Here is a 22,204-nt window from a genome sequence, read left to right on the forward strand (position 1 = left end):
CAAATTTTTAATTACGGCAGAAATTAGCGTTGGGATACTTGTTGTTAAAATAGATCTAACCTTCGTAATAATAATAACAAAAGAACAGGCAATTAATGAAATAAATATGATGTAATTAATTTTTTATGTGTGGCGGTTATTTCCTTATACCGTGCCGTTTAATTTCGAATCCAATTATCCATCCAATGTTAGAATTGGCAGGTTTAAAAATTACATATTTAAAAAAAATTAAATAACTTTTTTAGTTTTTCATGTAAGTTATATCACTGTCATTAAATTTTTACAAGTTGACGGCAACTTAAAAATTACGTTTCAGCGTCATTATGGATTTAAATCGTGTCAATAATCATTGTGTGATGTTTTAAGATTTTTGTTGGAATCTTAGTCAGCAAAAAAGTCACAACATACTTCGATTAGATTTTAGAGATAAAAGGACGTTTCCTGTGCTAATATTTACATGTGGTTAAACAAGTACGAACGTGATCGTACTAATCACATTGATAATCCGCGTGACGGACATTCAACAACGTCTATTGAAATTAACATGGAAGGTTGCGGCACGGATGAGTGAGACGAAACCTACCTGTAAAATCAAGGATGTTTTGGCATTGATATGGACCAAATTCAGAGTATTATGGACATTAATTTAGACGATAGCTTTGTGCCAGATGGACATTTAATATTGTGACCGAAGCACAAAATGCAGTCGCATTGATTGTTGTCGTTATATTCAAATTATCTTTATTCGAGAAGGCATTTAAATGCGCTTTTGTATCGTCGAATATTTTAATATTATAAGCAGTAAGCTACCACCGGCTCGCGACATTGATCTGTTGAGAAGAGTCGGCCAGAAACTCAACAATGATTCTTTTAAATGAAATTTAACGTATTTTCGTGTCTACATTATAATATCGTACGCACGACCCACTTCCATAAAGGATTTGTATAATTTTTAAAACGAAATTTAGACGTTACGAGTTTATTTTTATTTATCACGTGTTTGTCACTATTTTTCATAAAAAAATTATTATTTTATTCAAAATTATTGTTATTAAAATGTACTGCGAAACAACCGTTAGAATACTAGTTTCTTTAAAAACAACTTTTAGCCAATCTCCAGTTTTTGAGTTATAAATAGTCCGTACAGACCTTTTCTGTGAAATAAGTGTAGAATTAATATTGGCCGCACTGCCCAATAATAAAATACCGTAAGACGACAAGACATAAGGCGATGTAAATATTTAAAATATACGAGTCGAGCTGCATTAAAATCCATCAATTGTCTTACTGTTTTAATTGTAAAGACAGTCGACCTGAGTTTACCTGCGTGTGTTGAGAAATGAGGGTTCCTCTGTAGCTTCTTATCCAAAGTAAAGCCCAGGAAAACCATAGAAACAGTTAGTTTTAGCTTCAGCTGTTAGCATTAGAAAGTGTAAAATCAATGTACATGTTATGAAATTCGAAGGCGGTATGTTAAATGCTGTATTCGACATTGTTCTGATCTTAAAACCATAAGACAATCTTTACAGTGGATAATTTCCTTTAGAAGAATTGTTTACAAAAATTAAGAAGAAGAGGAAGAAGTGTAAGCATAAAGATGGTTGCCTCGTTCTTTGGTAAAACAGGCTATTACGTAACATTTGTTCTTGAAATCAAGAATACAGTAATAGAAGTTTGGTACGCTGGCATATGTTTGCCTGTTGTCAACTTGTTTCAAAAATTAATAATTTGTCAAAAAATCTTGTGAATGCTACTATCCTTATTTCTTGGCTTTTGCATATTTTATTAGAGAATAATGAGAAAACGATGAAAGGAATTTAGAATATTTATATTTTGTTAGTGTTAATGGAATTGGCGCATTCAAGTAACCCCGTATCTGTTATCTAACTATATCTAAGTGTATAAAATTGTTCATCAAAGAAAAAAATCTATAACTTATTATTTAAAGAGTACTTATTTGGCCCCGTTATGTCAGACGTAGAGGTGTGTCGTAGGCTTTTCCAAGCGCGGTATTCTAAGGAATGGAGAGGCGCAAGCGCGGGAGGGCGCTAGTTGTCCACGTCGCGGCAGTCCCGTGCTCAACAGCGTGCGTTCTGTATGTGTTTTCTGTTCTTGACGCATAAAACCGTAAACGTTCTTTGCAAATAATACGACGCGCTCCTGGTTGCAGTCACTATCATATAGCTTAGAGTGTTATAATAGTGGTTTATGTGATGATCACAGAATTAATGTTACGTTTGGAGCCTTTGGCGTTAGTAAACAACCGGTCCAGATAGGGAGGCTGCGTTGCTTCGCGCCCGGTTACGGTGGAATGCAGCAATTTTAACTACTGCGGACCTCGAGGGATCCATTTGAAGATTCGGATTGAAAAATTATTATTTTGGAATCAAGGTAAGTACTTATTAAATATAAGAACAATTTTGTGGATTATTACTACTTTTAATATTTAGTTTATTATTACGAATTAGCTAAAACTTTCACACTGAAAGATTAGTGATTTGTGATTTACGAAGATACAATCGTCAATAATAATAAAAACAACAACGTTTTTTACTTTTTACGATTAAATCGCTTACAAAGTTCGTCGTGCTATTTAAACGTTGCGATTTTCGATAATAGGCAAATCTAAGTCTACTACACTTGGCAGATAAGTACTTTACTAATTAATTTTGGACTAGGCGATGTTTTAAGGGCCACACCTTGCGATACGCTATGGCAAGATGTTAGCCAAAATTGCAAATTTTTGGGATTATCTCTATAATTTTTTTGCATTATATTCATATTTATTTTATAATGTTTATAACGATTGAAATGCAAATATAAAAAAACATCTATTTTAAAAATTGTTTTATTAAAAAATAACATTATCAATAATATCATTAATGCATTATATATTGTTAGTGTTTCACTAAAAATATTTAACCATAGATCGTACTAACCAAAAAAAAAAATCAAAAAGTGATTAATTAATAATGATATCAAATTATGATTAATTTTTATGTTCGTGTTTAAGTGTTATTTAACAATTTTTTGGGATACTACTAGAAATCTGCTAGAGCTCGACCACGAGTACAAATTTACTGTTTTTGTTACGTCGTCAATATAATTACGAAAATCGGTCAGCAGAGGAAACGCAAGTCATAGATTAACAGAGTAAGTGCGAAACGTTTAAGTAACATCCATCACTTTCTTTTACAGGTTCAGACCAAAAACTAAGAGAATTGTTTCATTCAATACCATTCTAAATTTCTCACGCTAGCGGTTACTTGTGCCCTCCCGAGAAATAAAATCCGAAGAACGCATTGTTACGATTTTTTTCATCCGGTCGTTTTTAGTCGGTAAAGGCGCCGCTATCATGCGTGCAGTCGTAGATGTTTAATTCTCGGTTTTATTATTTTTGTTGCAGCAAATACACAAAATTATATATAAAAACCCATAAATTAAGTAATTTTGTGATTTCAAAATTAATCTCTATGATTCTTACTTTATTCATTATAGAAAATCATTTTTAATTAGTATGATCAACTTTTAACGATCCTTGAAATATTGAAATTTAAAGACATGTAAGTGAGATCACATACTATTACTAATGTCATCCTTCTTACTACATGATAAACTACATGGACGTCATCCGTTGCTTTTTATCTATAAAAATTGTTAGCATTTTGCGAGAAAAGTAAATCTATTCGCGACAGATCCCATTACAGGTTGTTTAGTTTAATACAATTGTGTGTCCTAGTTTTGCCACTAATCACAGTGCGTTGTACAGTTTATACCAACTAATATATAATATATAATTGAGTAAAACTTACAAATGTTATTGTTAACATATTTAAATTATAGCTGTATTTACCCATAACAGAAAATTGTGTAAGAAAAATTGTAAAAATTATAAAACGCTGCCGTGCCTCAAAGCTGGGAGAAGAAAGATCCGTATCAAATAGCGGCAACCCTCTCCCAACTGTCTGCGCTTAGTAAAAGCGAAAAAAAATATTGTAAAAAAAAAAGCACTAGCGATACAAATTAGAATTAAAAAAAACTATAGTGCGAAAGCAATTGTTTAGAACTAAGTAGAAGAAAGTACTTATAACACACTGCTAATTATTATTTTGATTTCGTATACATTGTAATTTCAATTATTTTTCTCAAAATTAAGAAGTCTGACCTGAATCAAAAGCGAGTGAGTATAAAACGTATTTGAAGAAACTTGGATTCACATAAATAAATTATAAATATTATTTAAGTTGTAAACATTCGGATAAATTTTCATACAGTTTTTTCGCTGCTTTCACCTTCTCTTTTGAGATGCTAACGTTTTATTATATATTCCTCCGTCCATTATAGGATTTGAATTAATTTACACCAATTCGTTTTAAGAATTAATTAAGGTTAAAAGGTATTCAATACAATACTAAATGTTTAAAATTCAGTGACCCTATAATTCTATACTGTTTATTAAATCTTTAATTAAACCGACGTTTATTAACGCATAGGAAAGTTCAGGGAAAAATATATTAAAGAATTCTTTGCTCGTGTCTATGTAAATTTTTATGAGTGGAATTAATTTAAAAAACATTTTTCCAATTCGCGACTGCTGTTTCATCAATGCCCTTCACGAACGTAACGCGCGCGTCATCAGGGGATAAAAACTTTATTCCTTTGAGATTAATTTTAATCATAAAGAAAAAGAAGTAGTCACACTGTGCTTAATTGGGGCTGGGCCTGTGTGGTGCTCACCACGACAATGAGCCCGAGCACTCATCACTCATCTTGAACAAGGAGTGCACTGGCTCGTTGTCGTGGAGTACGCGGAACAATTCTTTTCAACAATTAAAGCACTTGGCTTGTCTAAAATATAATGAACGCTTCCCGATCCATTCTGCAGCTTGCACGGATTGTCCTAGTACGTGATTCGCCCATTTTGTTATATCAATTTATCACTAGTAGCACCCTTACTTTTCGTTATACCTGAGCTATAAAGTTCCTTTAAAAGTTGTCTTGTCCAAGCTTTTAAGTCGATTAAATTTTTAGAAGTTTTCAAGTTCCACTCGAAATCTTAAAAAATCATTGCACCTGTCAACCAATTTTTTATGACGAAAGACCTGCATAGTGCTAATAAAAAATTAGTAACTTAAATTTGATACTTTTTAAAAGTCGAAATTACTGAATTATATATTAAGTACATAATTTATTAATTAACCGGCGTGCAATACACTAAACTTTTTAACTTAAGTATATTTTGTTACTGCTGTTTTTCAAAAAGTGATTCTAAAACTTTTTAAACATTTAATAACTATTCTTTTTGACATTATTAAAGTTAATGCCAAATAATAATGTAAAAATCGAATTTTTCAACTAAGTTTTCACAATACTCTTAAAATAAGCCATAATGAAAATAAATTATTGTGAAAATATTCAAGTGGTCTAGTATTATGTAAGTTTTAAAACTGTTGCTTTTATCGACATGTATTCTAAATTTTCTTTTAGTATCAATTGACACATACAATGAAGCTCTTAGTCACCGGCCTTAACTTAGAAACTGCTTTGATTGTTTAATCATGATAGTCCCAAAACATCATTCCAGATAAATTTTGTAACAAAGGATATTCAAAAATATTTTAGGCAAATTTGGATATTATAAAAATTAGGAAGATATGTAATTGAAAATTAATTTATTTTTTCAACTGTACGCCTGTCAATTTATTTATAAAGTTTGGATATTTTTATAGTTATTAATGATAAACAATTATAAGTAATAACTTAATTAAAAAAAACCTTTTATGTTCACTTGTAGACAAAATAGGTATACATGGTTATCTTTTAAGGCTTTTGTCCAAAATATTTTAATGATATTGTATTATTCATCTTTTCATAAAGTTAAAAACATTAAAAAAGTATTTATAAAAATCCTTTACGCTATCTTGCTATGAAGAAGATGCGCACCTGTAAATTGATTCTAGTAAAGTTGTCCGGTTATGCGGTACAGCTATACGGTGGAACATCTAAATAAAGCAAAGCGAATAGGTTAAGCAAACGTCTTGTCAGTATATTTAATTTCTCAAGTATCTATTCTCAGCCACTAGTTTGTTCGTATACCGGTTCTTATTGGTATAGGAGAGAGATGTTTCTTTTACAATTTCAAATACAAGAGTATTTGTTACTTTGTACTTATATTACTGCTTATGTTACTTTATACTTTACGTTCCGTCATTGCTAACATAGGGCTCAAACCATATATCTATATTTGCCTTATAATTTTGATAAAACCACATTTTACTAGTGCTCTTAATATTTTTTTAATAAAAAAAAATCTAGAAATAAATAGCTACTATCCCTTTTCCCGTATATTACCGCATAATGTCATTGAGTTTGACAGCTTATAAATTACATTTCAGCGTCACATGGAAAAAAAGCAAATTTTTTGCTTTATTTTTACGTTTTTCATTACGGTCTCAGCAAAATGGATGCCCCAGCTTATCTCGTTTTCGGTGAGCTTTTAGTCAAGAATAGAACGCTTGCGAGTCGGCAATCCCGAATATCAGGCGGGGTAGACGATTTGGCTTGCCGTGGTGGATACCGTAGCTACTGGCATTAAAGAGGGACACAGAACGAGTGAAGCAATATACCCGATGCGCGGCATCATAGAGTAGTGAGCTCGTCGTCAATCAATACATGTCGATAAGGGAAATGTGAAAGTCCGCTGTAAAGGGACTCAAACATGTAGTTTTAAGGAGTTTTACAGATTTGTAACGAGCGCAATGCTGAAGACAAAGCCAGTCTATGACGGAGTGCCTATATCGCACCCTGAGCTTAGGCCGAAACACTACACAAAGGTTACAGTAGCCAAGGTTACAAGGGCGTTGCTGCCATAAGTCCGGTCGTCCTGCCGTTGCCCGTCTGCCGTTCACTCCGATCCTAATCCATATGTTCACATTTCACGAAGACTTCGTTTCGTACCTAAACCGATTCTAACTGATTCCAACATCCCTGCGTGCGAGTGCGGTCCGGAAATGGAGGAAGGGCATTGTACCTACTGTTGGACTGTCCGAAATACGGCCGGTGCAGGTACAACTTGGAGTCAGCTCCGGGTAAGATGTTAAACCTTAATGCGCTACTAGAGTTTATCTCCGACGGTGCGCGTCTCCTCGCCTTTATTGACAAAATAGTACGCGAAGATCTGGTTAAGAACGACAGCTCGCTGCATACAAACACCAAAACGGGCACAAACAGGAGACAGGATTATTACCCACGCTTGGGCTGCGTCCGGGCTCAATAAATCGAGGAACGAAATAGAATAAAAATAGGATAAGTAAGATATAGTCAACTAAGAAATAGATACAATAGTGTGCCAAATGCCATCTATTTTGAGAATCGATGGATACGCACGCGTAGAGCAAAATACAAATTAGTAATAGAATAAGTGAATTGTACATTATAAGATAAAGTAGATATAAAAGCCGTATGGTTTTCCACAAGCAGGCAAAGCAGAAAGCAGGCAAGTAAAAGAAGGTAAATAATGTTTAAGATAGGTTGACATAAATACTTACTTTCTTATTAGAAATTAATATTAGACCAACAGAAGAAATAATGTAAAATAATAAGGTAGAGCTTAAGAGCCGATCAGTCTAAAGAAATAATAAATAGAATAAGTAAAACTGTGAAAAAAGCAAACCAAACAAAACATTATTTATCTCACATGTAAAAAATCTCTGCCATTTCACGGTAGAGGTATGACGGCGTGAAAAAAAAAACTTGGTCGTATTGATCTCAGAAAGACTTCCACCATGCGAATCATCAGTCCGCGTAGAGTACGTCTTACAGGAGCGATTACTGTAACTAACATCGAAGCAATACAGCATATGATAGTCTAACGGCAGTTACCTTCATGCAGATTTGTGCAAAATCGACCATTGATTTTGATAAAATTCATTTTTTTTTCGATTACGACTATTTAGGCGTTAAGACGCTTTGTGCTAGATGGAGTTGATGTTTGGACCTAAGCTCAAAACTCCGTCGCATTGATTTGTACCGTGAAATGACATTGAGACGGTGGGGCCGTAAGTACTGTATTTAAAATTATCATAGGTACAACTTGAATTTATTGTTATGATTTTAAAACAAAATGAAAGTCTTTAGTGTGGGTGTTTACTTTGAAAGAATATTCTAGGAAAGTTAAGAGACGAAGAAGCGTAGGGAAGAATATAATCATCTCTTTCTTTAGCTTGACAGGTTGCAGATTCAATTCATTTCCTGAAAATAAGTAGACAGTAATAGCAGAGTGTTACATTAGCATTTGTTAGTTTGTTTTGGAAGAAGTTCAAGAACACTTTCCACGACAACTGTGCGAGTGTTATTATTAACACATATCTCGTGTCCAATATGAATCAACGATCGCAATTTATATTTACATCGATTCTTTTTAATAAGAGATCACAAGTGCAAATAATTTATCGTTAAATATTGGTGTAGGTAAAATTGAACACAATTCTTGAGTTAATAATTTTTAGATTAGTATTTTACAGTGACGTGTGAATGTTTCAAATCCTAAAAAAATATTGTCATTTGACTATGTTATTGAATAATTTTAATGAAAATGAATTTTGAAGCTTTTAACTTTTATTACGATCAGGAGCAAATATTTATACCAATCGCCATATGTGATTCTTGAAAGAAAAATGTTTATAGAAATATCTATTCTATCTATCTATTGTATCCATTATGAAAATGTAACCTTTATAAATAGAACTTTTGTAATTTAAGCCATACCAATGTAAATATAGTGACATAAGCGGAAAGGATTTACTTCTACTTTTTTAGGGCTTGTATTGTATTAAAAAAATCCTGAAAATTTTAAAATAACATAACTAATTAACCATTAACATAAAAACTAACTAATGATTTTATTAAAATAGACATGGGCTTTAAAAATACCATTATTATTATATGATTAAAAAAAAGGACGAAGTTAAGCAGTTGATACATTTTACTTTTGATCGAAAAACTTTAGAAATCTCGATTTTATTGATGAATTGTTGTTTTATATTTATCTATCGGTTAGAGGATTGAAACATAGTTTCACCGGGTCTGGTGTTCGCGCGGTGCGGGAAGTTAACGAAGCGTGTCAGGGGTCTGTGGAGTTCGTCGCTCGTCGCTTGTCGCTCGTCGCTCGATGCGAGCTACTTGTGCCGGCGCTGCGCCCACAGTGAAAGAGACTTGCTCGCAACGGAGTAAAATTCATACCACGTAATTGTGGCATGCATGTCGCGGTCGTATTGTAAACATGTCGAACAATGAGCATAATAATGGCGCGCTGGTACTACTTTACGCATATGGAGAAGAGGATTTCTCTCGTTTTTAAGTTTCCTAATTTGAAATGCTTTTGATATAAATTATTTGTGAAAGTTACAAAGTTTTCTTATTCTATTGATGAATTTATATTATATCAATACCATTAAGAAAATATAATGATTGAACTCCGTTATTGTACTCTTTTGTGTAAATATGTTATTCACTAAGTTCATAGACATTAGTACTCATAGGATGCTATCGTAGTCTTGTTAAAAGCGGCGACTAGTTTCGCCTCGTTTTCTCACGGAATTAATAAATTAAAGAATAGATCATACTTACCTAAAAAATGAAATGGTACTATAAGTATTTAAAAGATATTGACGCTTTCCAGTTATAAACGAATAACCGTTTGTTGAATAGATTATGAATGAACAGTCACCTTAAAATCTGGGTTAAGATTTATTTATTCATGTGTCTAGACCCAGTTGTTTTTAGCACGGGGATCAAGGCGAGTTGTTATATTTCTTTAAATTGGGTTTTAGTTATTTGTATATCGACTGCTCTTATATTATTTTGGTGTTTTCACTGTACTTAAAATAGTATAGTAATCAATCTGTTTCGGTCAGTGTTAATAAATATTCCTTGTAAGTATGCAATTTTCGAGAAATATTTATGTCTTTTAGTTAAATTGATTTGAAGTTATATGACCAAATTGTATACTGTTTTAGGTATAGGTTACTGGAAAAATGCAAAATCAATTAATTATTAGGCTTACGACAAATTATCGCGTACCTATTGGATCCCAAAAACAATATTTTTTAACACTAAACTTAACGTTATGAAATATAAAAAAGTAATATTAATAATATATTTAATACCAAATATGATTATTTATTACTGTACTTTTTCATATAATAAATAGTTCCATTTATATCAATCGTACTTATTTTTAATGTATATTTAATTTAGCAGTAACACAACAATTTTATTACGTGTTCTTGTTGCTAGTAAGAAAATAATCAATGAAAAATGTAATTGTCTGCAATGCAGTAAGTTCTCACGCCTTAGCGTTAAATCAACGAAGGGTAACCCTTCATGGAAGTGATTACCGACAGAAATAAATTGATTTTTTTTTATGCAAGCGTAGTTTTTTAGGTTAAGAAATTGCTATTTTGCTATAACTAGTTAATAATTGATGACTGTACTTAGACCTTCCTCGATTTAATATAGAAACGTAACAACATGTGCTCATATTCATTTCAATGCATATTCTGTTATAACGTATGTAGAGAATTCACTGGTTTTTACTCAAAATATCCATAGATAAATTTAAATAAAATAAAATCTAAAACTAAAAATGTTCTCTTAATAATTTAATTTTTACAAACTGAGCCCACAATTGGAGAATCCGTTTATATATTCAGCAGTAGTTGGTTTCTTTTAATAACAGCCGTATCATTGGAATACCACGGCTGCTATCTGCCGTCAAACAGAAATACAGTCAGCATTACTGCGTTCAAAAATAGCAGATTATATTTAGGCTAGTGCACTAAACTTGCAATATTTAATTCCCTTAACTGGCTATTCTCAATTAACTATTCTTTTCTTTTATCACAAAGCACTTCGCTCCGGCTATTATAAAGCGCTAATTACCCAGTCCAATTTCAAAAAGCTTCTGGAAGGCGAGTAGTTGCCACAAGGTTAGTGCATTGTTAAATTATAAACTTCTGCCGTAAAATTAATAGGTAGGAGTGCATCTAATAATATAATGTTATGCATCTACTTAAACTGCTTAAATAAAACGTATTTTGTCTCTCTAGGCTATGGATATCACAAAATGAAGATCGTGCTTTAAGTGAGTTGCCTGCGCTTACGTATAAATATCGCTAATTTCGTAATTTTAAAATAGTACGTGTAAATCAAATCACCGTTGACTTGTGGTTCCTTTAAATGATGATAGAAACGTGATGAATTAAATTTTTAAATTTTAAAATTGGAATTAAAACGAAACGTGTTGTGCCGCGGAGAATCGCCGGGCTTTACCATCTGGCGTATACCGTCTGTCGTTCATCGGAAGCAGACTTGATAGAATTGTAGAAATATAAAATTGACGAAAAACGTTTTGCAACATTTTTTTTTCGCTGAATATATTTATCTTTGCATAACAAATAAAGGTACGTGTCACAAAGACTTAAAATGTTTAAAATCTTTAAATGTGTGTCAACACAGAGGCTGTATGTGGTTGTGATGTCTGTTGATTTGTTGATGTGTATGTTGATCTCTTGCAGCGAAATCACAGTCAATGAGGGCTGTTTTATGTTTTTTTTTAATGTCGAGCTTATGATTAAAATTGTCTAAATAATAGGTACGAGCAAATTGTTAAATTGTGTTACATAAATATAAAGTGAAAACCAACGAATCAACGAAAGTTTTGTTGTTTTGCACCTGTAATATTGTACTCTTTATCTAGTTTATTTAATTTGATGTAGATAAATGTATTATTTTGAACGATAACTTGCTTCAAAGGTAGCTATTTTGTAAGTGAAATGTTCCTACTGCTATCCCTAACTGCGATCCCAATGAGTTTTGATGAAAACCTGAATTTATCTAAAGAATTCTATAGAGTTCGGGAAGAAACACGAAAAATATATTCCATTGCTTAATGTCATTTTTTCAAAATGGCATTAATTTCATTTGTATTAGGTTGTTCCGAATGATCTTTATGATAAAAGTTAATATTTCCGGATAATTGAATCAATTTTCACTTTTATTTTAATTCACTTAAATCTAACATCAGTAAATTTTCTGCGAGCCATGTATATTTTCAGGTTTCGATTACAAAAATTTCAAACTTCAAAATGTTTGAATTTTTTCGGTGGACTCACACTTTTAGACGATATTTTTATTCTTAGACTTGTTTTTTTTAACTGTTATCTATTAAAAATCGAAAATAAATGAGATATACATTATTATTTATTATATGTATTAACAAAGAGTTTTTACTGAAAAAATAAAAGCATCTCTTTATATAATTTTTAATGGAAATTAATTATAAATAAAATTTAAACTAGAAGATTTATACATAAAAACATTAGAACTAGAAACTTTTTACATTCAGGCCGAGTAAATGTTTCTACTCTGATTAATATGAATGAATAGGATTGCACTCTAGCCCTCCGGGTAAGCGTCAACATGGATTTGAAGCGTTGAACTAACATATGTACGTAAACATTAACGTTTTACCCTGCCTTGGTTATTGGATTCAAAATTGGTACATGTTATATTATTTTGTATCTGGTTACATGTTATTATGGTATTTAGCTTACTGAAGATTACAGAAAATCACTTATTCAAAATAAATTTGCTTCAAATTTAATATATATATATAAATATATATATATATATATATGTGTATTACTTGAATCAATTTATCGTATAAATAAACCAATTCAACGTGTGTCGAGTTTTAAAAGGCAAGTCTGTTTTGTTATATTATATTACCAAAACTTACTAATTGTCCAGATTAATGCCGTAAACTGCTCGATTTTGACGAAAGTACAAGAATGAAGATAGTAGCACCATCGGAGTGAAAAAACTAAATAAAAATTGCCATTGTAGTGCATTACCTCAAAGTAAGCTTAGCTTGACTAGAAAAGAGATTTTAAAGAGGCGATTTAGTGGAGAAACCATTTCGAGTAATATAATAAAACGAGGACACCACTACTACTATTCCTAGTAGTAAACAGGTTCAGGTACATGAATACATAATTAAATTACCCGAATAAAATTTTACTAACGTAATCCTCCCACGTAAACTTTTAAATGACAATAAAAACCGTTTTAATATCAACTGCGATAATAATTGAACCGAACGGAAGTTAAATTCCTTCATCATATATACATAGCAATAAAATATGTAATTTTGAGTACCAGTTGAGGCACGTGCGAGGTGCTTCATTCGTAAACGCTAAGTGTTCACAGAAGAGTGACGTTGTGGCTTCGTTAATGAGAAGGGAATCGGAGAAAGTATAGAGTATGTACTCAAGCACTCCACTGCCATGGAAGCCGTAGAGCGTTTACAATTTAAACGAATTTTAATGAGATCAACGCCGTTATTATGCCCCCATGGTAAACTCTTGATGAAACAGTATCGTAATACAATATTTTCATATTTGAGACATGTTAAATGAATAAACAATTATCAATTCTTAGCCTTAAAATGTAAATTCCATATACACTTAACTTTCTGCGTATAAAAGTCATTAAAACTAAAACAAAAATATCTAATATTTTAGTGATAGAGAGAAAAAAACTGTAGGTTATAAAAAGGTACCGGCTAAAAATCGTTAACTGTCAAACGTACGTATAGCAATGATGTGATATATCGCCAAGATAAATAAACGCTGAGTCGACGCGTTCGGATGTCTCCGTTACATAATTGTAGTTGAGGGACGTGTAGCGGCCGCAGACTCGGCGAAAACCTGCCGGACGAGAACGGTTCGACGCCCGGGCAGATTTCGTGGCCGTTTGTTACCAACGTAACTTATTTATCGACGTCGATATCACACGGCCGTGACCTTGATAGAGTTTATCGAGTTGTAAAATTTGCCCAGAAACATTTAGAAGAAAATTTCGGAAATAAATTGCAAGATACTGATTGTTCATAACAAATAAAAATATACCTTTTTAATTTCTGTCTAAGTAAAGCCTTGAATCGGAAAAGGTATTCACAAAACATCACCACCTACAACAATTTTTACTATCAAATTTTTAACAGAGCTTCAGAGCCCAAGAAATATTATTATAATACAAAAAAAATATATATATTTCGCTTGGGCATCGCTGCGATTAAAATGCTGACAATTGGCACAATGCCTGAAAGTCACTTCGTGATGCGTTAATTCCAACCGACGACGCATTTGATAGACATACACTGTCGACTGACTGACTGTCGAGCGAATTCCTTGTCGACAATCTGAAGAAACAATGCTTCTTCAACCAACTCTCATGCGACCCAGGCTACCTTCGAAAGGAGGGTTTCGAAACTGAAAGGTTCTCCCGGTATCCCCGCTTAGATTCAGTAACTTGTGACGAAGTTGTGAATGTAATCATCAGCAATCTATACCTATGATTCGATTCGATTTTATCAATCCATCAGTCTCTTAAAGACGTTTGGGAAAATTTGCAAAAGATGAATTCTCGCTCGAATTAGAATATTCACGGAGGCCAAAGAGCTCCCAACTTTCGAAAAGGTAGGTTTTTGTGCTAAATACTCCTAGATCCATCAAGTCGATGACATCGTAGAGTACATTCTAGCCAAGAGATTCGGAGTGTACAGGTGGCCCTGTTTGCACTACACCAAGATTTAAAGTTCTGGCATCGCTGCTCACCGTAGCAACAAAAGCCTCCAGAACCCAGCAATCGCCTTAGAACAATGTTTCCGAAAATGGAGAATTGAAATCAATCTCATTAAAAGTGGGGAAACGTTCTTTTTGAAGCGCTACCGCTCTTTTTCAAATAACTTTTCGCTTGTGGATAGTCCAGTATAATCTCTGCTCTTTGTACCGGACTATCCGCGAGTTGCATTGCATTGCACATGACTATCCAGTGTGATAGGTCAAGCAAGTTTCTTATCTAGGTGTCGTCTTTAATAACGCTAACGTGAGAAAAAGGTGGCCATCATTTTTCACCGCTTCACGCGATGTCGATGCCAAGTTCGCATCACCTCCACGTAAGATGGCCATGCTCGCAAATTGCTAGTACAGATTATTCAATGTTGCATGAGCTGTGTGATAATTAGCGCTGTCCTGTGTTTTCACATGTCGTTGGTGTCCAAAACATCAAATTGAGACCAAAAATTTTTGTGCTCGCCGATGACAGCAATAGCCTGGCCAACGTCGTTCTCAAAGAAATACGGACTCATGATGTCGCCGAAATTCCCATCAAACGGTGACTTTTCCGGGTTGCATCAGATGCTTTTGTTTATCACGTGGATTGCTGTAGTCCTAAATTCGTCATCGCTGGACACGATGAAAATTTGATAAAAATTAGAGTCAGTTGTCAACTAACTGCTCGAGTCTATTCAACCAACACGTGTCGTTTTCTATGGTCGTTTACCTTTAGCTCCTGAGTCAGTTGAATTTATAGACTAAGTTCTTGTGTGGAATATGAAATCGATTTCCACGGAATCTTCATCACATTATGAAAAGTCCTCGATTATAGCGACCGTAGAATGGATGAAGTATACGATACGTTGGCCGACGGGAAAATAAATTTTGATGAAACAATTTTATATTGGCACGTGTTTTTGAATGCTACACCCGTCCATTGTCATTTGACAAAACATACTTAAAAAAAGACTTTTATTTTTCTGATGTACCTCAAACTTAGAAGTCCCTGTTAGAAAACCCGTTACTTACAAAAACCGCCTGCACTATTTCAGGATCCCTATCCCGTTTCTACTATTTCCCAATAAACTGACCAGAAAAATTATAGATTATCTCTAACTTACGGGTTCATATAAGGTGGCTGCTATTTTCCGCTATCCTTGAAATGAAATCTCTCCCTTGTGACCTCTTTTTCGAAGAACGGTGAAAAGCGCCCATTCTCCAATATCAAGACGACTGAATCACGAACAGAGTTAGCAATGTAGTGCACTTTGGCAGCGTTGGTGAATTACGTTAAACGTTTTATATCAAATTCAAATTCAAGTAAGCATTTACATACATATTTGAATCGTCGATTATTTTAATATCATAAGTTACTAGCTTACTAGCTATCACCGGCTCGGAACGCTGTTGAAAAGAGAGTATACAAAAAATTATTTTCATGTGTATTTATTTCCAATTTTCTCTCTCACATTTCGAACAACTAAATACTCTTGAATGCTATAATAAGATTTATTTAATAATATACTCTTAATTTTAGGTATAAATCTATGAAATTGAAGGACTCAGACATCTTGTAGAACTTGATGGGAATTATTTTCGAAAATAATTTGCTTAATATAGGAAGAATTGTTTGTTGGTAAATAGATTTTGAATGGGCAATAGTAATGGTTCAAACAAGTAAATGTTTGAGTAATTTTAAATTATTGGTCTAATCTTATTTGCTGCGATATGTACAAGACAGTAATTTGTTGAATTTAAAAAAAAAGTAAACTTCGTTTAGTCATTTACAGAAATCCATTAACAGCAAATAAGCAAAAACTATCTTTTATAGCAGTTTTTGTTAAATCCGTAAGGTTTTACGCATCACAGCATAGTCTCTTTTATTGTAGATATAAAAAAGAGAAGGAAATACTCCTCATTTCAAAATTTTCTAATGACTTAATGAGACAATTTCAGAGAATTACTTCGAATAGTCTAATAATTAATTTTCATGTAAAGGCTTCGGTGTTAACATTCATCATAGCTAATATAATAATTATATGAACTATATTATCATCATATCAGTCGATAGACGCCCACTGCAAGGCTTAAGCCTCTTCCATAGATCGCAACTATAACCAGTCTTACACTGCCCGCGTTCAGCGATTTATTGAGTTGTTTATTTTAATTATGTCATCGGTCCACCTAGCGGTGGTCACCGCTCGAAAAACCTTCGGCCTCAACGGCCATCGGTTGAACGAGCGATGTGACCCGCTCTCTGCCAATTCAGACGAGCAATTCTTCGAGCTGCGTCGGTGACTTTGGTTCTTCTACGGACCGCCTCATTTCCAATTCGATCTCTTAACGAAACTGTAAGAGCATAACTCTCTCCATTGCTTTCTGGGTGACTTTGGGCCTTCTTATAGGGTCTACTGTAAGCGACCATGTCTCAGATCCATAAGTCATCACCGGCAAGACACACAAGTAAAAGGGGCGGGTCTATTCCATGCATGGTCCACCTGGCCATATGCTATATATTATAAGTAAATCAAATGTCTGGGCATGTATATTCTACCAATGTTTGATCCTTGAGATGTAAAACACCAAAATTTGGCTAGAAATATATTGAAAACTAGTAGTATAAACAAAAACACAGTTACGTATTTCATTCAAGTTTAACACAAGTGTATTTTTTAAAAAGTCTTCAGTTTGGTTATGTTTGCATATGCCCGGAGTTTTCTCATATCTCCTTCGCTGCGCTACTTGTGCCGCTTTCAGCGCTGTAGTTCAGGTTAATTAACTCTTCAAAAGCCAGCCCGTTGGAGGCATCTAGCACTCCTGCACTATTAGTATTACTATCGCAACTTTCTACAAGGATATAAATACCCTTCCTTCATTAAATCCAATATTGGATTATTTACCGAGCTTAGTGAATTATATAAGTATATTATGAATTATATACGTATAAAAAATAATTAAATAGCTATGAAATATATATTTCACAAATAAGTAAGAGTAACAAATGTTTGCTAATATCGTACGGTAATATGTTAGACGCGTAGGAAGTGCTTTTTTTACCATTTTTTTAGAAAGTGGTAGTGATTGTGCTCCCACGCTGCTAGCAATGCATTTTAAAACATGACAACGACAATAGGAACGGATTTCTCTTGAAATACACTAGTATGCACAGACTGGTATTTTCAATTCCAGGTTCTCCGACGGTTTCAATGACTTATCACGTGCGATGTGAAGTAATATTATATTACACCTCTCCTAAGAATTTTCTGATTAATTCTAATTATGTAAATAATAGTTTATAAATATGTACACAAGTATAATACATATCGTTTGCTTGGACAATTGCTTTCCTACAATTTGTCCCTAAGTTAAGTGGGTAGTAGCCTCCTTTTATAAAACTTAGTATTAACTTTTTAAATCTACTAAGAGAGGATAGCATATACTTAAAGTAACAGAGAAAATTGTCATACATCATACTAGGATACAGTATTTTAGTTCGTACCTGTAACATATTTAGTTATTAACTACTTTGGGCGCGATTTTAGCAAGGCTTATAATACGAAGTTATGAATATACGGTTAAAGTTTTACAGGTTACGCTGAAACTTTGTGTTTGAAAAACAGGTTTTTGATAACCAAGGTACATACATTTATGATATGATTGTCTAGTACACGTTTATTTAGAACTCTGATAAATTAAAGATAAAATGAAGTATTTGGGATATTTATGTACAAATATGAGAATTAAATATTTAAAGTCGAGGCACTACTTTACAACAATGTGATATTAATTAAATTATTTATGTATTTTTAATAATATTATAAAGATATACAGTATATTTCTTTCACCAACTTTATAAACAATTACTGGTTCAAGTTAGGCCATATGATATTTTTGTAACAGGTTTTTATACTTAAACTTAACTTAAAATTTTCTGAACAAGTAAAGTTCACAAACGGCCACGCCATTATAATACGCATTCACTTTACTGGCTGAATCTAAATGTTTATATTCTATGTGGAAAACTAACGCAAAAAAACTCACTTCATGCACAAAAACAGCTTCTTGAACAGAATAACAATCCCCGCAAGACGATCCTCGCTTTTAGCAATATCCCAGCTACTACTTTTTCAACTCTACCTATTGGGTTTATAGAAATAAATTTCTAACAAACATGTTAACAATAATTTGCTGAAGTAGTTTTCAGCGTTTATTGCTTTTTATCCCTTGCTAGGAGCTTTCCATCACGTTTATTGTGATACTTGTGAGTTTACGTCAGTAACTTATAACGTAACAGGCCGATGCCGAAGATTATTCTTTCATTAATTTTTCTTATATGAAATATAAGTTGTCATTATCAAGAAAGAGGACGAGGTTACGTTCTAACTCTCATCGATGGAAATACTTTTTACTGCACGCAACAGTTACGTCACGCGCACGCCTTGGGATTGGGGTGCATACACACTAGAAGAATTAACAAAGGAACGGATAAAGGAACGAAGGTTACATTGAATATATCATACAAAATATCTGGATTTTGCTTCTATGCAGCATTTTGTTTACTGTTTTTGTAACAATACTTAGCAGTTGCCCTCTTGCTAAAACTAGGCCGTTGACTTTGTACGAAAATTATTTTTTATAATATTTATTCATTATTATAGTGCTTGCTAATTAAATAGTTACTTTGATACATTCTTATATAAACAGTAAATGAATATGCACAATAGATATCGCAGTTGGCCATAACGTTCAGGCAGCGCTAACAATAATAACGTCGATAAATTACAGGAAACGGTTTTATTTTAGTATTTTTTACTTGTCATGTACACGTTTATATGATAATATGCTGATGTAATATGAACGCTTCAGTAAATGTTCTTGAACGAGTTTTGAAGATCAACATTAATATTTGTGGTATAGTAAATAGGTTGGTAATAGCGACTTTATGTAGTTAGTGTGTACACACTCTAAAACAGGCGGGCCGTGGGCGTTGGGTGAAGCCATACACAGCGAACAATTTAATAGCGAAACGTCCATATACTCTGTTCTATATTGCGACTACGTTGCGCCACTTAGTTATAACCGAATTATTGTAATTATTATTGTTGTAACGTTCTAGTGAAAGCACTATCAACTTTATTATATTTTTATTAATGTACCCTTATTATTGTTAACCGAGCTAGCCATGTTTGAAGCATCTTTCAAAGAAATGCCGATGAAAATTAATGAAGTAAAACAAAGCTAACCTGTCGCTTAAATATTTTTGTCGACTGAGATGGATAAAAATAAACTCTACTACCAATAATTATGTGTAAAACACTTTAAGTCACGCTCAATGAATTCGTATGTTATTGCAATACAACATTAATGTCGTTGTTGTGGCATACAACTAATTTGTATTTCATTATTAATGTAGTGAATATGTATATGTCCGTAAAGTTGATAGTAAGTAATATTTAATAGCAATCTATGTACATCTTTGCTCGACGTTTACTCTGTGTCAGGTTCGTGTGATGAGGATTAGATTACCTTTACTTGCGACTTAAAACAGTTACATTGAAATAATGAAATGGTGTTATTAATAACAGTGTTATATATTGTAATAGTATTGTATAGCAATTGTGAAGGATTTTTACCGCACATTGTTGGTAAATGAAACGTTTTATTGCAATGTTAATTTCTAAATGTTTGAGGTCTTTATTGCATCCGAAAAAGTTTGCGTAACTGGTAAAGTTATTGACGACATAGTTTGTTGGTATGGCGATAGTGTTTTAACAGTGTTATCTTTTATACAATTCATTCATTATATGGTATTTCACCGTAAATGAATTCAATCGCATAAAAAGTTCAACAACTGTGAAGGAATGTAGAAAATTACCAAGTGTGAGGATCGTTTTATTGTATAATACATATTTGTGCGTACGTGTGATATCTTGGTGGATTATGTACTTCTGTGACATTTTTACGTTGAACATGGCTTTTAACTTTTGGAATGCTTTATTTATTTTATGAAAAACGATGATCACATAACTCATGAGCAGTTCTATATTATGTACAGGCCAATTTCATGTATTATATCATGTATCACATTCATCAATTTATGTTCAGGCCATTTCCCATAATATATTAGACATTGATTTTATCTTACTCGATCTTTTGAAAATTATACCATTTAATTAGGTTAAAAAACAGACCACGTTACCAGATTAAATAATATATTTCTCACTTAGTACATTTATGGTTCATTTGCATATTTATATGTAGCATTGTTATAACTAATTAATAAGTTCCCGTTTCTTTTATTAATTCTTATCGTCGTTAGAGTTCTCCGCGGTTTTTGTTTATGATTAAATACGCTTAAAATGCATTTATATATAAAATATAATTTAGATGAAGCATAATTAATTTAATTTTTTTTAAATATAATTTATTACAAAATTCTACATACATTTCACTGTTACATTTTTTATATTTTCTTTTAAGTCTATACTTAAGCGCTACAGGCAGTGCCTAATAAGTTACTTTTACATGTGCGGACTGGGACTTTGGAACGATCGCTGGTTTTGGTTGCCCATGCATTATATAAGGAAGATGGGGTAGGCGCAGAGACGATCGCATATTAACACTCACCAATCCCAATATCACTGTGATAAAATTTCGTCTAAGAACATTTCTTAACACTTTTCTGGATGAAAATCGATTTGAAATTTTGAAGTAATTAAATAATTAAAATATGTAAATATTGACAAATATTTAATACACTTTAATAACTTATCCATTATTCAAGCATCCCATTAAATAAGTAGCTGGCTATCGAGCGACTTGTTGGAAATTGTCACCACGCTAGGGGCAGTTAACAAAGCATAAATTAGCGATTTCGTGTTCAGATAAGTGAGATTCCGTTAACGTTTCCAAGCCACTAATGGACGCTTGTATTTGCAACGTATAAATAACATCACGTCTTGTACAAATAATTGTATCGTTTGCTTATGTATTTTTATAGTCGAAAGTAGTATTTATAAACATTGTGTTAGAATGAAGCATACCTATAATATACTGTTAATGCCTTGCTACAGGTAAACATATGTGAAGCAGACACCAAGTAGAGTAATCACCAAATAATTATGCATATTGATTATTTAGTAGTAAAGGATTACATTATAAGCATATGCATTTTAAGTGGATATCAAACATGTTTATGTACGGTAAACAACGTGATTTGAAACATTTGTGGGCAGCATCGCATTTATTTGTTCATGGATCTGATAGCCGCCATGAGTAAATGTCATTTCTTTTAGACCCTTTAATTTACTTTAATGTTAAATTGTACATTATGGAAAATATATTGTTAAAAACTAAGTTAATCGGATGGTAACTTAACTCAGTCTCTGTACCCAAAAAAATTAAAATAATCATAATTAATTTCAACTTAACTATCCATTTTGTTATTTGTTTACAACCTGTTAATAATAGCGCCCAAGATAATTTCCTGCTAGATACCCGTCTTTTCAATTTTATTAATACTTGAG

At 32.8% G+C, this 22,204-nt stretch overlaps 1 protein-coding gene across 6 annotated transcripts in view; it reads left to right on the forward strand.

The window, feature by feature from the left end:
- The first annotated feature begins 2,096 nt into the window (after positions 1-2,096).
- The window catches only part of tutl (turtle), an 83,217-nt gene continuing 63,109 nt past the window's right edge, over positions 2,097-22,204 (forward strand). For all 6 annotated transcript variants that reach the window (XR_011109117.1, XM_068776887.1, XM_068776890.1 and 3 more), the window contains exon 1: positions 2,097-2,391. The gene's annotated coding sequence lies outside the window, so the exon portion shown is untranslated. The remainder of the gene's footprint in view (positions 2,392-22,204) is intronic.

Source organism: Battus philenor, unplaced genomic scaffold (assembly GCF_028537555.1).
Source record: "Battus philenor isolate CCGP_79_NKW_IND1 unplaced genomic scaffold, ilBatPhil1.0.hap1 SCAF_12, whole genome shotgun sequence".
Lineage (NCBI taxonomy): Eukaryota > Metazoa > Arthropoda > Insecta > Lepidoptera > Papilionidae > Battus > Battus philenor.